This window comes from Rhincodon typus, chromosome 12 (genome assembly GCF_021869965.1).
Source record: "Rhincodon typus isolate 14 chromosome 12, sRhiTyp1.1, whole genome shotgun sequence".
Classification (NCBI taxonomy): domain Eukaryota; kingdom Metazoa; phylum Chordata; class Chondrichthyes; order Orectolobiformes; family Rhincodontidae; genus Rhincodon; species Rhincodon typus.
Window position 1 is genome coordinate 60,760,570 of NC_063343.1, and position 16,677 is coordinate 60,777,246.

Sequence of the window (16,677 nt, forward strand, 5' to 3'; positions counted from 1 at the left end):
CTCTGCTCCTACTCCGGGCTCCAGCTGTGACTCACTTCTGGGATTGGGCCTGTGCTCACTCTGCTCCCGCTCTGGGCTCCCAGCTCAGCCCGCACTCACTCTGCTCCTACTCTGGGCTCCAGCTGTGACTCACTTCTGGGATTGGGCCCGTGCTCACTCTGTTCCTGCTCTGGGCTCCAGGCCATGACTCAGTTCTGAGGCTGGGCCTGCGCTCACTCTGCTCTCGCTCCGGGCTCTGGCCCATTACTCGTTTCTGGGGCTCGGCCCGTGCTCACTCTGTTCCTGTTCTGGGCTCCGGCCCGAGACTCGGTTCCAGGACTGGGCCTGCGCTCACTCTGTTCTCGCTCCAGGCTCCAGCCATGGCTTGCTTCCAGGCCTCGCCTCCCAGGTCGGCCCGGGCTTGGTCTGCTCCCACTCCAGACTCCGCCCGCGACTCGCTTACTGTGTTGGCCTGGTCCCCAACTCATCTCCCTGCGTCAGGCTGGTCTCGGACTCCATTCTCCATTCCCTCCAGATAGGGTGGCTCAAGAAGTTAAAAGTTGGAGGGGCTAAGAAAGACTGCAGCAAGGTGGGAAAAAAAGAAAGAAAAAGGAAAAGGACCTGGCGAGCAGAGGAGCTCCGACTGGAGCATCTTACTATGCCGCCATCTTGAAAAACTTGACTCCCATGTTAGTCAGTAATCTATCTACCTCAGTTTTAAAAACATTCAATGACACTGTTGTCTAGGGAAGATGGTTTTAGAGATTCAAAGCTCCTTGAGAGTAATAATAGTTCCTCATCTCTGCTAAACAGGAGGCCCATTATTTTAAACTGTGTCCTCTTGTTCTGATCCCTCCCACAAAAGAAAACATCCTTTCAGCATCCACTCTGTCAAGTCCCCTCATCATCTTATATGTTTCAACAAGATTGCTTCTCATTCCCCTTAACTCCAAAGGATACATGCCCGATCTATGCAACTTTTCCTCATAGGAAAATCCCCTTAATCCATCTGTCAGTCATGTGATCCTTTTGTAAATGCTTGAAGTGCAATTATGTCCTTACTTAAATAAGAACACCGAAACTGTATACAGTACTCAAGATGTGCTCTCACCAATTCCCTCTACAACTGTAGCAAAACATACCTACGTTTCTATCCTATTTGCCTCGCAATAAACAACACATCAATTTGTCCTCCTCATCATTTGTATACCTCTGAAGTAACGTTATGTGATTCATGTACCATTACAACCAGATCCCTCTGGACCTCAGAGTTTTGCAATCTCTCCTCTTTAAATAACACTGCTTTTCAATTCCTCATGCCAAAGTGGACAAATTCACATTTTCACTCATTATACTTGATATCCGCCAAATGTAACCAATCTGTATCCCTTTCAGACTCCTTATGTCCTCTTCACAACTCACTTTCCTACCTATCCTGGTGTCATCGCAAATGTACTAATCACATGGTGCGTGTTTGGGATGAGCTGCTAGAAGAAGTGGTGGATGTGGGTACAATTACATCATTTAAAAGGCATCTGGATGGGTATGTAAAAGGAGGGGTTTAGAGGGATATGGGCCAAATGCTGGAAAATGTGACTAGATTAATTCAGAATATCTGGTTGGATGGATGAGTTGGACTGAAGGGCCTATTTCTGTGTTGTACATCTCCATGACTCTATCATGCTATATTAAGCAGGTTGTAAACAGTTGAAGCCCCAGCACTAATACCTGTGACGATCCACTTGTCACAGATTTTCCATCTAAAAATTACCCATTTATGTCCACTTTCTGTTGTCTGTTGTTTCACCAATTTCCACATGGTGAAACAAAAACAGAAATTGCTGGAGAAACTCAGTAAGCCTGGAAGCATCTGTGGAGAGAAAGCAGAGTTAACATTTCAAGACCAGTTATCGTTCACTGAACTTGAAATATTAACTTTGTTTTCTCTCCACAGATGCTGCCGGATCTGTTGAGTTTCTCCAGCAATTTCTGTTTGTGTTTCAGATTTCCAGCACCCATTGTTCTTTGTTTTATCTTATGTGATGAGTTCTTATTTTGTATTGTAAGGTTTAATGTGTCACCTTGTCAAATGGATGTACATCACATCCATTACTTCCCCTTTATCTATGTTGCTTGTTACTTCCTCAAATAATTCTTAATAAATTAGTCAACATGATTTCCTTTCACAAAACCATGCTGACCCTACCTGATTGCATTGAGATTTGATCAAACTCCAGGTCTTCTCATTCCTAAAGAATGCCTGTCTATCCCATTTCCCACTTATCCCTGTTAATATAACTTATTTTTGGGGCTAGCAATCTATTGTCTCAATCACTTATCTGAATCCATGTGGCTAGTGACCCAAGACAGCTACTCATGACACCAGGATGTCACTGTCTCCTTGTCATCTTCATCTGAAGGCTACGTTGACATTCTGCTGAAGACGAAAACATCTTATTTTCCCAGACATTGCATTGGCAATAGACAAATCTTTGATGTCAGTTCAAGGGAGCATCAGTCCTTGGTGATCCCAAAGATTCTCATGACCTTTCTTTTGTCTCTATTTACTAGAAACTCGGAAAGCTGGTTACTGCTGTAACAGCAGTTAAATGAAACAGTAAAAACTAGGACAATTCTATTTTAAAGGGACCCCCAATTTTCAACAAGTACCCCAATATAACCTCCTTAATAATAGATTCCAGCATTTTCCCATGACATTGTTAAGATGACTCGTCTATATTTTCCTGCTTTCTGTTTTCCTCCTTTCTTGAATGAAGCAGTGACATTCACTATTTTTGAATCCGATGCAACCTCCAGTATCAGAGGAATTTTGAAAAGTTTAACCTAATGTATCCACCAACTGAGCAGACCTAGGGTGACATCTATCAGGGCTTGGGGACTAGTAAGCTTTTTGTTCTAATAATTTTTTTTTATACCAGTTTCTTGGTAATTATAATAGTTTTAGTTTCCTTCCTCTCTTATACTTATACTTCTTCATGAACCCTGTTTCTGGGATGGTAATTGTATCCTCTACAATGAAGACAATACAAAACATCTATTCAATTCATCTACCATTTTCTTAATAACCATTATGGATTTACTAAGCTCACTGTGTTGATGACCAACTATCATTTTTCTTTACATGTCTGTGGAAACAGTTACTATTTATTTTGATATTTCTTACTGGCTTTCTTTAACATTCTAATTTCTCCTTTTTCATTATTCTTCCACCTGTTATTTGCTATTTTAAAAATTATTTTCTTATTTTTGCAGCATCATGCACTTTTTCTTTCAAATTAAATTATCCATAACCTATTTAGTTAACCATGGATGGTACATCCTTCCACTAGAGTCTTTCCTATTCAATGGAATACATGTTGACTCAACGTTATTAAATTTCTCTTGAAATGCCATTCTAGTGACTTAGCCCTTAACCTAATTTCTCAGATCATTTTAGATCGGTATGTCCTCAAACCCTCATAATTTCCCTTTTACATGTTTTAATCACTAGTTTTAGACCCGCACTTCTCTCCCTGAAAAAGAATGTGAAATTCAATCATGTTATGACCAATATTTCCCAGGGGCGCCTTCATTGTGTGGTCATCAGTTAGTCTTGTCTCATGGCATGCTACCAGATCTAGAATAGCCTCCTCTTTTGTTGGTTCTGGAGTGTTATGCTCCATAAAGCTATGTTGAAGATAATCTCTGAACTCACCTTTGAGGGTAACTTTTCTGAGTTGATTTGCTCAATCTATAGATAGATAAAATACAGATAACTACATTTCTAAAGAAGGGTCCCATCCCAAAACGTCAACTTTCCTGCTCCTCTGATGCTGCCCGGCCTGCTATGCCTCTCCAGCTCCATTCCGTGTTATCTCTGGTTCCAGCATCTGCAGTTCTTGCAATCTCTAACTACATATCTGTTTGCCTGACATCAGTAGCAAGGAAAATATAAGGATCCATTATGAAGTATGTGATAACTGGGCAATTAAACAATTATGATTAGATTGGGCAGAGTCAACATGGATTTATAAAAGAGAATTCATGTTCCACAACCTCTTGAGTTTCTTGAGGATATGATGAGCCAAATAGATAAGGGAGAACCAGACAACGGGTTTTCAGAAAGTTTTTGATAGAAGATTAGGAAACAAAATTAGAGCACGTGGTGTTATTATCCCAGCTGATGTTGATACTGGACAAGTCAGATCTCACAGCGAGACATGGCTTCATAGACCACAGAATTTTTTTTTTCTTTTTATCACCATGGTCAGTCACTGAACTTGTTCACAAAAGGCTACCAATGTACTTTAAACAAAATAACCTAAATGTTGAGCCTACAGACAGAAGAAACACAACTATATTACGTGATAACTATTTGAAACATTCTAATTACAGATAACAGAAAGAAAGGTTTACCCCTTTTACCCAAACACTAACCTTACAGCCCTCAATCAAACATCACAAATTATTACTCCTCTCTCTGTTCCTAAAGCTCCTTGTTGAGTAAACACAGCTGTAATAAATTTCTTTTCAGCAAATGTCCACATTCACCAGACACTATTTTCTTTAGTTAATATCCCTTTGTGAGACCCTTGAACAAACTACTAACCAAATTTATTTACTACTTAATGCATTCTTTAAACTCAAGAACCTCACAGGATGTCTTCCTCCTCGACACCTCAATATCTTTCTGGTCTAACTTTCTTCCAAGTAATTCAGGACTATTTTTTACCAGCCTGACTGTGAACCTTCTCTCTGAATGGACCTTTTCACTGAATGAACTCGTTCAATGTGATGCGAACTGGTCCATCAAGATGCATCACACATGTCAGTCCAAATGTCTTAACAATGAGACAGAGCAGTGGCAGAGAAAAAAAGGAAACAAGTTCTGTATTCCAGATCAAAGTAGCTTATGGAGTGCCCTGCCTTACATGCCTAAAGAGGAGAGGTGACAGTGTCATGGTAATATCACTGGGCTAGAAAGCCAGAACTAGGGATTTAGGTTCAAATCCCATTATGGCAGATGGCAAACTTTAAATTAAAGAGAAATATGAATTAAAATCAGCTTCAGCATCTGTATAATTATTGTCAATTGATGTTCTAAAAAGAAAACTCATCCGGTTTGTTAGTTCCGTTTAGTGAAGGAAATCTGAATCCAGACACACAGCAACATGACTGAACTGACCTCTTGGTGATTACAGATTGGTAGTAAATACTGGCAACACCCACATCACATGAATGGTCTTTTTTAAAAAAATTATGGAACAAGGATCAGGAATCAGTCATTTGATAACTGACAACGCAGAAACACTCACTGAACCCAGGAACTGCCAGATGGGTTTGGGTTCGGTGTCAGAAGCTCAAAGTAGATGAGGAAGGATCTTGACTGGGTGTTGGGGGATCCAGACAGGGTGTAGGGAGTTCAGATTAGTGGGGGGAGGGGCTCAGACAGAGTGTAGTGGGGGTCAAACTGTGTGTCGGGGGCATCATACTGTGTGTAGCAGTTTCAGACTGGGTGTAGGGAGGTCAGACTGGGTGTAGGGGGGCGGTACTGGATGTAGGGAGGTCAGACTGGGTGTAGGGGGTTTGTACTGGATGTAGGGAGGTCAGACTAGATGTAGGGGGTTGTACTGGGTGTAGGGAAGTCAGACTGGTTGTAGTGGGGCTGTCCTGGGTGTGGGAGGTGTCAGACTGGGTATAGGGATTCAGACTGGATGTAGGGGAAGTCCGACTGGGTGTAGGGAGGGTCAGACTGGATGTAGGGGGCATCATACTGTGTGCAGTGTTTTCAGATTGGGTGTAGGGAGTTCAGACTGGATGTAGGGGGCATTATACAGTGTGTAGTGTTTTCAGACTGGGTGTAGGGGGGTCAGACTGGGTGTAGGATGGTCAGACTGGGTGTAGGGGGTCAGACTGGGTGTAGGGGGGTCAGACTGGGTGTATGAGGTTTGTACTGGGTGTGTTTGGTGTCAGACTGGGTGTAGGGTGTTTGTACTGGGTGTGGAGGGTGTCAGAGTGGGTGTGGAGCATTGGACTGGATGTGGAGGAGTCAGACTGGGTGTAGGGGGTCAGATCAGGTGTAAGGTGGCTCATACGGGGTGTAGGGGGAGTCAGAATAGTGTAGGGAAGGTCAGACTAGGTGTAATGGGTCAGACTGGGTTTGGGGGGTGTCAGACTGGGCATAGGGCGGTTCAGACTGGTGGGATCAGGCTGGACATACGTGGATCACACTAGATTCTAGTTTGTTTGAGCTGTATGTGGGCATGAGGTTGGGTGTAGAGTGTTTGGGCTGGCTAAAGAAGGATCAGGTTAGGTGTAGGGGAGTTTGGGTTATATAGTGATGAAACTGGACATAGGAGTTTTCAGGTTAGAAACAGGAGGCTCGTCTGGGTATAGGGGTTTAATCTGGGTGTAGGTGGAATCATATTGGGTGCAGAGGTTCCTGCATAGGATCCAGGTTTATGAAGTCCTGTGGATGCTGGAGTTGGAGGACCAGGGTAGTTAGTCTGGGTTTTGGAATTGTGCATTTCTTAAATATTAATTGTTCACATGCCTCCTCGGTTAATCTTTCCTTTAATCATTTACAACAGCTGAACAATAAAATTTATTTCAGCAACAAGCCAGTCAGTTTTCAGAATAAGCAAAATAACTCCATGATGTTGTTTGTAGGAACAGAGTTTGAAGGCAATGAGGCAAGAAATGGATCTTTGATACCTGCCACCCTGGCCTCCAAGTTTAATTCTAGCTTCCCCCTTCAATGTCCATACAACTTTAACTTCATCCAGACACAGTTTGTATTTGAGAGGGATTACAGATCATTACTGATAAATAAATGGTTAACAATAGTTTCTGGTTCAAGAAAATTTTGCAGAAGGGAAACGTCTGTGTTTAATCAGATAGATACATGCTTTAAAATCTCAAGAATCAGAATGGATTGAAATTGCAAATCCACAGTAGCTACTGAGTTTGAAGCATACCATTAACTGTATAAGCAGTGTAGATTTAATTACTGTCAAACAGAATTAGTTCCAATAAAAGGTCTGCTCTCTACCTCCCTGTGTCAAGCTGAACATGTCGGCAATTAATTCAACTCAACGGCATCTGTGTTTGATTATTTCAACGGAGGCTAATTGCAGTTATATTTGAAAGCGTGACTTCTTACAGTAATGAATAACATGAAGTTCCTATTTCATTCCTCCCCATTACCTGTGCTGCTGAGCAAGACTGTTATTCCATTACATAACTGATTGTAAATTTTCCAAACTACCGATGTGTGTTGGCTGGTTGGCGACTTATTGGGAGGACCATAAACACGATTTGAAAAGCAAACCCACTCTGCAAGTCTATTGTGGTTCTGTTTATGCTTTGATGTTTCTGGGCAGTGGGTTAGATTGGATGCCACGTGTTTGAAATGCAGCTCAAACCAGCTTTCATGATTGGTCCTTCATTGTTGATGACGACAGCCAATGATTCATCGGCAATTAATACAGATTCTCATGACTGAAGTCTGATTTCTCAGGGAATTTTTCACCCCCTGCAGGACTTCAGGTGTCAGGATTGACCCAAGGGTCAATTGCTCCTTGACTACCTTTGGGTTCTTGGGAAAGCTAGGCATGATTTACTTCAAACTTCGCTGTGCTATCGTGACTCAACTTTCAACACTTCTTCTTACCCAAGCACCATGTCTCCATTGAGATGCCACATTATTTTTTTGCATTAGCCTTTAGCATGGTGTAGTCTTTTGAACTGACTGTGACAGAGTGTTTAATGAGCTTCAGCTGACTGCATAACAGATATCAGGCATTCACTAAATGATCAGCATATTCAAACTGTGTCTTTACCATCATTGCTCTTTAGTTGGTACTGTGAGGACCTCATCAACGTTTCTCATGATCTTTCATGAAGCCTGGATCTTCAATCTATTGCCTGCTTAGTGGCGCACAACCCGAATATTGATGAAAAGAAAGAGATGGTCCTAGAGCTTTTGTGTCTTGAGCTCATCAGGACAAAGACAAAAATGCCAAATCTCAAATGATCACATCAATTCATTTTTCAGGCAAGAAAGAGGCTGATTGATTAGTAAGTGACTCTGGTTGGCCAAGGCATTGTCACAGAGGAACAAACAGGAGAATATAGGCTCTTCAAACTCCTGGATATTGCAAAAAAGTTGCAAGTCTGGAACATATTCCTTTCATTTTCACAGAACAGAATGTCTCTATCTTCTAGCAAGCACATATGAGCCATGACACAAGCTCTACTTATCTTAACCTGGCTATTCATGTAGCTATTAGCACACTCAGAATTTTTAAGTAAGTGCTACCCACCACAGAATCACATCTAACCGTTGACATTTTGTACATGTCCAAAATGTTCAAGCCTTGAATCTTTTTGAAATTTGGTTGTTTGAAATTTGATATCCTTGTTTTTGTCCAGACGTTTGAAAGATTAAATACCAAAAGAACTTTAAATGCTTTAAATCAGAAACACAAACAGAAGTTGCTGCAAAAGCTCAGCAGGTCTGGCAGCATCTATGAAGAGAAAGTCAGAGTTAACGTTTCGGGTCCAGTGACCCTTACTCAGAACCCTGAAAGATTGAATGCTTTGGCAATGCAGCTCTTTTTAGCAATAGTCAATCTATTTATTCCTCTCATCTGAAAGAAGCTGCTCACCGATGTGCAAACTTAAGAGTAGCCAGTTACCATCTTATTAATTGCCAAAACTGATTGAGCCACAAGGGGGGTAGACATGACAGAGGCGGGTAAATAGGAGTGCCGACTCAATATAAAGCGGGATCTTTTCTGAACTGATCCTTGGGATGAGAACACCACCGTCAGGGCTATATTCCTAACTACCCTGGGACAGGTTTTGATGAGCCACCAACAATGCAGTGGCTTGCGAGATCTCTTCAAAGCACATTTGAAAGTGAACTACATTAATGTCTGCCTGGAGACATATGTAAACTGGACAAGGTAACGACAGCAGATTTCTTTCCCTGAAGGTCATTGCTAAACAGATGGCTTTTTACACCAGTCCATCTGGTAATTTTCTGATCTTTGTTAATGAAACTAGTATTTTACTCCGGATGTATAAATTAATTGATCTTGAATTTATCAAGTGATAAATGATTTGAATGAGTTAAAGTGAGAAAGATTCCACAAAGGAGCATTACGTTACCTCATGCATGTTGTAAGTAATAAAATAGTAAGAAGGATGTAGAAAAGCAAATCTATAAAGAAGCTACTCTAACTTACCACAAGGGTATTGATAATGAGAAACTTCAATCACTCCAGTGCTCAATAGGGCAGATTGTGTTCAGGCAGGACTGCCCAAACTGTGGGTCATGACCTTCAGATTGGTCACATGATGAGATCTGAGGTCACAAATTGAAAGGCAGCAGTGGATCTCAGTCTGAATTCTGACAGCTGCGAGGCCCCTTTAAATCCTTGTGTTTTTTTTCTCTCTCTAATTTGTGAGCGTTGCCCTAATGGACTGCTCTCTGAGGCTTAATTGCTGCAAAAAAAAAGCCTGTAGGTGTTTGCTTATTTTTTCGGAGAAACCCTGTTTTTTTATTAACTCCTCCAATGCTGAACTCCAGTTGTCCCCCCAAAACTCTCATCTCCTCAGAAGTGGTACTTCACCCCTACAGCAACCATGACTCCCCCCACCCACCCAGTAACCCTGTAACTACCCCCACCCCAGCAACTGTTACCTCCCACAGCAATTGTTACTCACTTCTCAGCAACTGTAACTTCCGCTCCCAGCAACAACTGTTACTCCCTTCAGGATCAGTTACTCCCCTCCTCAGCAACAACTGCTACTCCAACTCAGCATCAACAGTTATTCCTGAAGTTACATGAAATCTTGGGCATTAAAATGGGGCCACACCAGGTTAAAAAATGTTGGGAAGCACTGTGTTAAGTGGGGAGGATGGGAGGAATTTCTGAAGTGTATTCAGAATGATTTTCTGCATGTTTGCTGCCCAATGAGGAAGGATGTAGGTAGGACATTGAATCAAGTGCAGAATGTCACAGTGGGAGACCATCTTGGGAATAGCGATCATAGGATTGTAATTTTTAGATTGATTGTGAAGAAGAAGAAACAGTCTGGAATAAACATATATAATTGGATGCAGATTATTTTCACTGAATTAAGGAGGGAGCTGATCTGGGTAAACTGGAGTCGAAGGTTGGTTCATGGAAACTGAAAGGGATGACAAAGAGTTTGTTCAGATATAATCAAGGAACAAATGGAAAAGGGAAGGTGAAAATTAACAGAGCTACCTGGATAAATAAATTAATTCAGAAACACTTTGCTCAGTACTGGTGAATATTGACCAATTCCTACACTGAGACACTAGCTGTTAATCTCTCACACATAGCATGTATGTGCATACACCTTTTAAATGAAGATGAAACGTGCATTCACATACAGCCTTTCACAGCTTCATTCATCACAATGGACAGTGTGCAAAAGCCATGAAAATCTGGATATGCAGAGCGATTTGATGGGGAGGGTCCTCCTCACTACCAGCTAAGCTACATTTTGGTACTTAACTGAATGTTCTGGTGATGAGGTAATTTGCTTTGACAGTCTGCTCAGGAAACTTTCTGACAGATCCCATCATCTCCACCTTGTACAGGGACTTAAGAATATTTTAGTGGGCCATTGGACATGTAATCAAAGGCATTTTTCTGCACAAAGATTTTTTCAAGACTTGTGGTACAACTGAGTGGAGTGTTCCATGACAACTTGGCCTGACCCATCCTGCACATCACCAGGTACAGACATAACCTCAGCACAGAGTAACTGTCGGTGTTTGTGAGACAAGAGTCTACTCACAGCTCAATGCAGCCACTCACAAAGTTGAACATCAGGGGATGGGTGATGTGGGGTACTTCTTCCAAAATTTATCAATGTCCAGGAGGCGAAAGATGATGGTAGAATGACTTATAAGCCAAAGGCCCATACTTATAGTCTGGGAACACAGGTTCAAATCACACAATAGCCACAGGCAAAATTTATGTTAGTAACTATGACCATGAAACTATCAGATTGTCATAAAAACCCAAGTGTTCACCGATGTCCTTTAGGGATGGAAATTTACCTGGTCTGGCCTATACAAGACACAAGCATCCAATAATGTGGATTACTCTTAATTGCCCTCTGAAATGGCCTACCAAGCCACTCATTTCAAGGGAAAAAAGGCAGTTAGGAATAGCCAACAGATACTGGCCCCAACAGCAACACTCTCATCCTGTGAAAGAATAAATTTTCAAAGTCAAGAGATTTGCCTTCCATGACAATGAAGAAATGGTCCATCCTTAATCTCCAGATAAAGCAGAAGAGGGCTTTCTGATCACCATGGTGCAGGAGTGAAGTATGGGTGACTATGTGGAACAATACCAAGAGCTTGATGACTAGCTTCTTACCTGCAATGCAAAGGTGACGTTACTTCCACACCCAGTTTCAACGCTTGATGACGTTACACTGCTTTCAGGTTTGGCACACACCCAAACTATATCCCAAACTTTCCAAACTATATCACAAACACCTTGAGGTAACTTGACCAGACATACAGCCCAGATCCCAAAGGACCTGGCCCTCACTTTTAGCACAATTCAATGTAGTCACAGATACTCATCTGTCTACAAAGAGAGAGCAGATCCAATCTGAAGGCAGCAACACCTTTATACACACCATTGGGAACCCAACTCACCTACTGAGTTCAATGTGAGTTATTTCTAACTATGAGAATATGTCGCTGTATATTTCAGTGCCTTTCATTCACTCATAGAATGTTGGCATCCCCAGCTAGACCAATATTTATTGTCCACACCTGGATAGCATTGAGAAGGTCGTGATGAGTTGCCTTCTTGAAACACTGCAGTCCATTTGGTGGAGGTACACCCACAAAGGCCTTAGATTTTTGACCCAGCCCCACTGAAGGAATAGCAATATATTCCCATGTCAGGATGGTGACTAGCTTGGAGAAAAATTTGCATGTGATGATGTTCCCATTTATCTGCTGCCCTTGTCCTTCTAGATGAAAGTGTTCTTGGTTTTGGATGATGTTGTCTAAGGACCCTTGGTGAATTTCTGCAGTGTATTGTATGGATGGTACACACTGTTGTAGGGTCAGTGATGGGGCAGATATTTGCAGATGTGTGGTGCAAATCAAGTGTAGACTTTGTCCTGATGTTTTGAAGCTTCTTGGGTGTTACAGGAATCTTTCCTGAGGGCATAAGTTTAAAGTAAGAGGGGAAAGATTTAAAAGGGTCCTGAGGGGCAACTTTTTCACACAGAGAGTGGTGTGTATATGGAATGAACTGCCAGAGGAAGTTGTAAATGCAGATATACATACAATATTTAAAAGGCATTTGGACATGAATAGGAAAGGTTTAGAGGCATATAGGCCAAATGCAGGCAAATGGAACTGGTTCAGTTTGGGAAACCTGGCATGGACTAGTTGGACTGAAGGGTCTCTTTCTGTGCTGTATAACTCTATGAGTCTATGAATGCACTCTGTGAATTCTTCCTCATTGTTATCTTTGATAAATTGATTTTCCCAATCTACATGAAAATTAAAGTCACCCATAATGTAACACCTTTTTTACATATCTCATAATCTCATGATTTACTCCTGTCCGACAGAATGGCTACTCCTTCCCTTGTTATTTCTTACCTCCACCTATATGGATTCTACATCATCTGATCCAAGATAATTTCTTCCTTTCAGACTATGTGATCCCATACTAACAAAGCTATCCCACTATCTTTCCTTCCAAGCCCTTTCAAAATGTCACATACGCGTAAATATTTAGTTCCCAACATTGATCTTGTTGCTGCCATGTTTCTAATGGTTATAAAATGATGCACACTATTTGTGTTGTTAATTCATTCCTTTTGTTTTGAATTCTATATGTTTTTAAATAAAGAGGCATTAATTTTGCTTTTTATCCATTTTTTCTTTGGTTGGCCCCATTTGCTGCTTTTCTTTTGCTTCTGCATTCTGTCCCTTCCTGTCCCATTCTGAGTATCATTATCAAAATAGTTGATAATGCCACCACACACTCTTGTTTCTTAAGCCTACGTAACCCCACCCAAACTTTCCCTTCCTTTACTTATTTTAAAGCCCTCTCTAAATTGATTATTTGATTTGTCAGATCACTGCCCATTCCACCAAAACAGCTTCATCTACTTTAGAATTGGTGCCAACACCCCATGAATTAAAATGCTTTCTACCCACACCAATATTCAAGCTATGCATGTAACTGCCTTACTTTATTTAGTCTCAGATTTTGTCAGTGGCTCAGGTAACGCTGCTGAGATTATTGGTACCTTCAAGGTTCTGCATTTTAGTCCAGCTCCTAACTGTTCAAAATCTCTCACAGAACCTCATTTCCAGACCTATTATTGTCATTAGTATCAACGTGTACAATGACAACTGGATCTCTCTCCATCCCAGTCCATGTTCCCCTCCAGCCCTAAGGAAATGTCCTTAACACTGGCACAAGGCATGCAACACAGCCTTGAGGACTCACACTCATAGCTGCAGAGAACAGCATCTACTTCCTAATACCACTACTACATTCCTATTTCCTTGCCCACTTGGATGGTTCGCTACACCACGATGCCATGGTCACTTATCCTCCCTGCAGTCTCCATTCTCATCCACACAGTTTACAAGAACTTTGTTACTATTAGACAACTGCAGGCACAGAGGTTCCTCAAGGGCTGACCCTTAGGTCCCTGTAATTGTATCATCTACAATCACACTCGCCTGTCCTTGATCACAGACCAAGTTTGAATTACCCAGTTAAGGGGTGTTTCTTGAAGCAAAGCATCCAGATAACTTTCCCCTCCATGATGCAGTATAATGTCTGCAGCTTGATTGCTGACTCGCAACTTTGATCCAAAGTAGCTCAAGCTACAAACACTTGCTAAAGATGTGTTTGCTGTGGATCATCTTGCTGTCCAGCAGCTCCCACATGCTGCAGCTGCAACACATCACTTGGCCTGCCATCTGTATCTTATTTAGATTATGAATTCAATCACTCTATTTTATTCCTCTGTACACTTGAAGAATCCCCAGTCTGAACACTTTATTAGATTGTTTCCCTTTATTACATACTAGTGCCAATCTTATTCTGAACCTCTTGAATATTTTCTCTCGGATTTGCAAATAGATGTATGACTAAAGTATTCTAAATGTTGATGGGACTAAAATAACTTACCTGGGAGGGCAAGGAATGAATGATCTGCAATTAATCAGTTGTTAACTGATTCCTTTCAAAGGCTAAACAAGCTTTAATAAAGAGCTGCAGAATCAGGCAGTGTGGAGTTAGTTTGCAGGCACTTTGTAGAACACAGACTCTGTAATGTGTTTTCACCCTCATTACCACTGAAGATTTTATATTGATTGGATCCCTACATGTAGCAAAAGTCTGTGGACTGTGGGCCATGTGAACTACTTGTTATATTGCACCTTTACTGACTATTGCTTTCATCTGCTCGTGAATTAACATCATGTTTTACAATGCAGATTTATTTGGGAATTCATCTCTCAGTAACCCCTGTTTTACTCAGCCTGTCTCTCAGTTATGATAGCTCTTACAATTCTTCCAGAACCGTCTGCTCTCTTTTATTTTAGTAACCTTTTTCTCTAAGGTCTTATCTAAAAATAATCGTCAGAATACTTTTACATTAAGATGCATACTGCCTTTGATGATCTGCTTAATGCAACGCCTAAGAATTAAATTGCCCTTTGTCTCGAGTATGCTCTTCCTACTGCACCTCACAATTTCTCGCTCTGCTCTCACTCCCGTTGCAATCATACTGTGTAACATGAAATCTGAACACATGGACAACCCAATAATCATGAAGCAAAGTTTCTTTATTCCACTGGCATCAGACCATTACAAACATGAAGGCAAATTAAGGTTAAAATTAGGGTATTTACATGGAAAGAAGAATATGGTTTACACTGGATTAAGAATCCTTTGTCTGTCTGCTCCTTCTTCACATCAGCTCTCCCTCCCACAAAGTCACTGTATTTCAAGGGACTATCTGTTTGACTGCTCTAGCTGCCCCCTCACCATGGTCAAGTGCATTACTGCTCATGCTCCCCTGCTCAGCACCATCCCTCACAATCACAACATGCTACTGAAGGTTCTATTACAATAGTAATAGTGCGAACATGTGCTGGAAACTCAGGTCTGTCTTAATCAGGGAGGGGGATCCCCTCATGGGACAGTCTAGGACCAGGGGGCAAAGTCTCAGAATTAGGTGGCGCCAATTTAAGACTGAAATGAGAAGGAATTTTTTTTCTCTCAGAGGGTTCAGTATCTTTTGAAACTCTTTATCAGAGAGAGCTGTGGGGCCAGAGTCCTTGCGTATGTTGAAGACTGAGATAGATAGATTCTTGATCAGTAGGGGAATCAAGGGTTATGAGGAAAGGGCAGGAAAGTGGACATGAGGAGTGTTGGATCAGCCATGATCCTACTGAAAGGTAGAACAGGCTCAGGGGGCTGAACTGTTTACTTCTGTTCCTATTTCTCCTGGTTTTATGGGATGAAGTCAGTGGCTAGGAAACAAAGTTTATGATGGGGATCAAGGAACTAACTTCAGTCTTTCCAGAAGTTAGTGACAGGAGTTTTAGTACATCAAGTCCTGGATGCTGGACAAGCTATCTGATGATTTACCAACAGTGGAGGAGTTGAGAGAGGTAGTGGTGAGGTAAAGTTGAGTGTTTTCAGTGAACACACAGAGATTGATGTTCTAATGGAGTGAAATGACACTGGACCTAAAGCAGCCGAGGATTCAGGTGTTGCTGTTTGTGAACGTTGCTGTCCATTGCCCACACAATGACTTCTTTTGACTCTCTGCAAATCGTGAACGGAAAGTAATATGAGAAGTACTGATCTTAAAACCTTCTTGATGGTGCTGTTGAAGGATGTAAATTAATTACTGACATCAATAAATCTGAAACAGTTGAAGCTTTAAGATTCTTTGACAGACTTTGACTTCCTGTAAATGCAGCCAACATTTCCCTCTGTCAAAGTAAATGACACAATATTAGTGCGGTGTGTGAGAATATGGCTTCACATTGTTGAATTATTTGAACTGTTCACAGTTACAATAATTTTGTTCCATGCTCTTTTCAGTGACAAGATATTTCTTGTAAATAACTTAAAATGTGGTTTCACACTCTCTTGTTTGATTCACAAACTGAGTACGCATTTAAAAAAACGCAAGCGAATGTGTAAGCAATCAAAAGGCAGGACCGTCGAGCAACATAGGGTCATGGAGTCATGCAGCACAGAAACTGACCATTCGATTCAAATCACCCGTGCCAACCAGAAATCCCAATCTGGCCTTGTCCCATTTGCCAGCATTTAGCCCATATCCCTCCAAACCATTCCTATTCATATACCCATCCAGATGCCTTTTAAATATTGTAATTGTACCTGCTTTCACCACTTCCTCTGGCAGCTAGTTCCCTACACATACCACTCTCTGTGTGAAAAAGTTACCCCTCAGGTTCTTTTTAAATCTTTCCCCTCTAATCTTATACCTATAACCTCTATTTTTGGACACCTCTATCCCAGGAAAAAGATCTTGGATATTCACTATATCCATGCCCCCTCATGATTTTATAAACCTCTATAAGGTCACCCCTCAGCCTCCAACGCTCTGGGG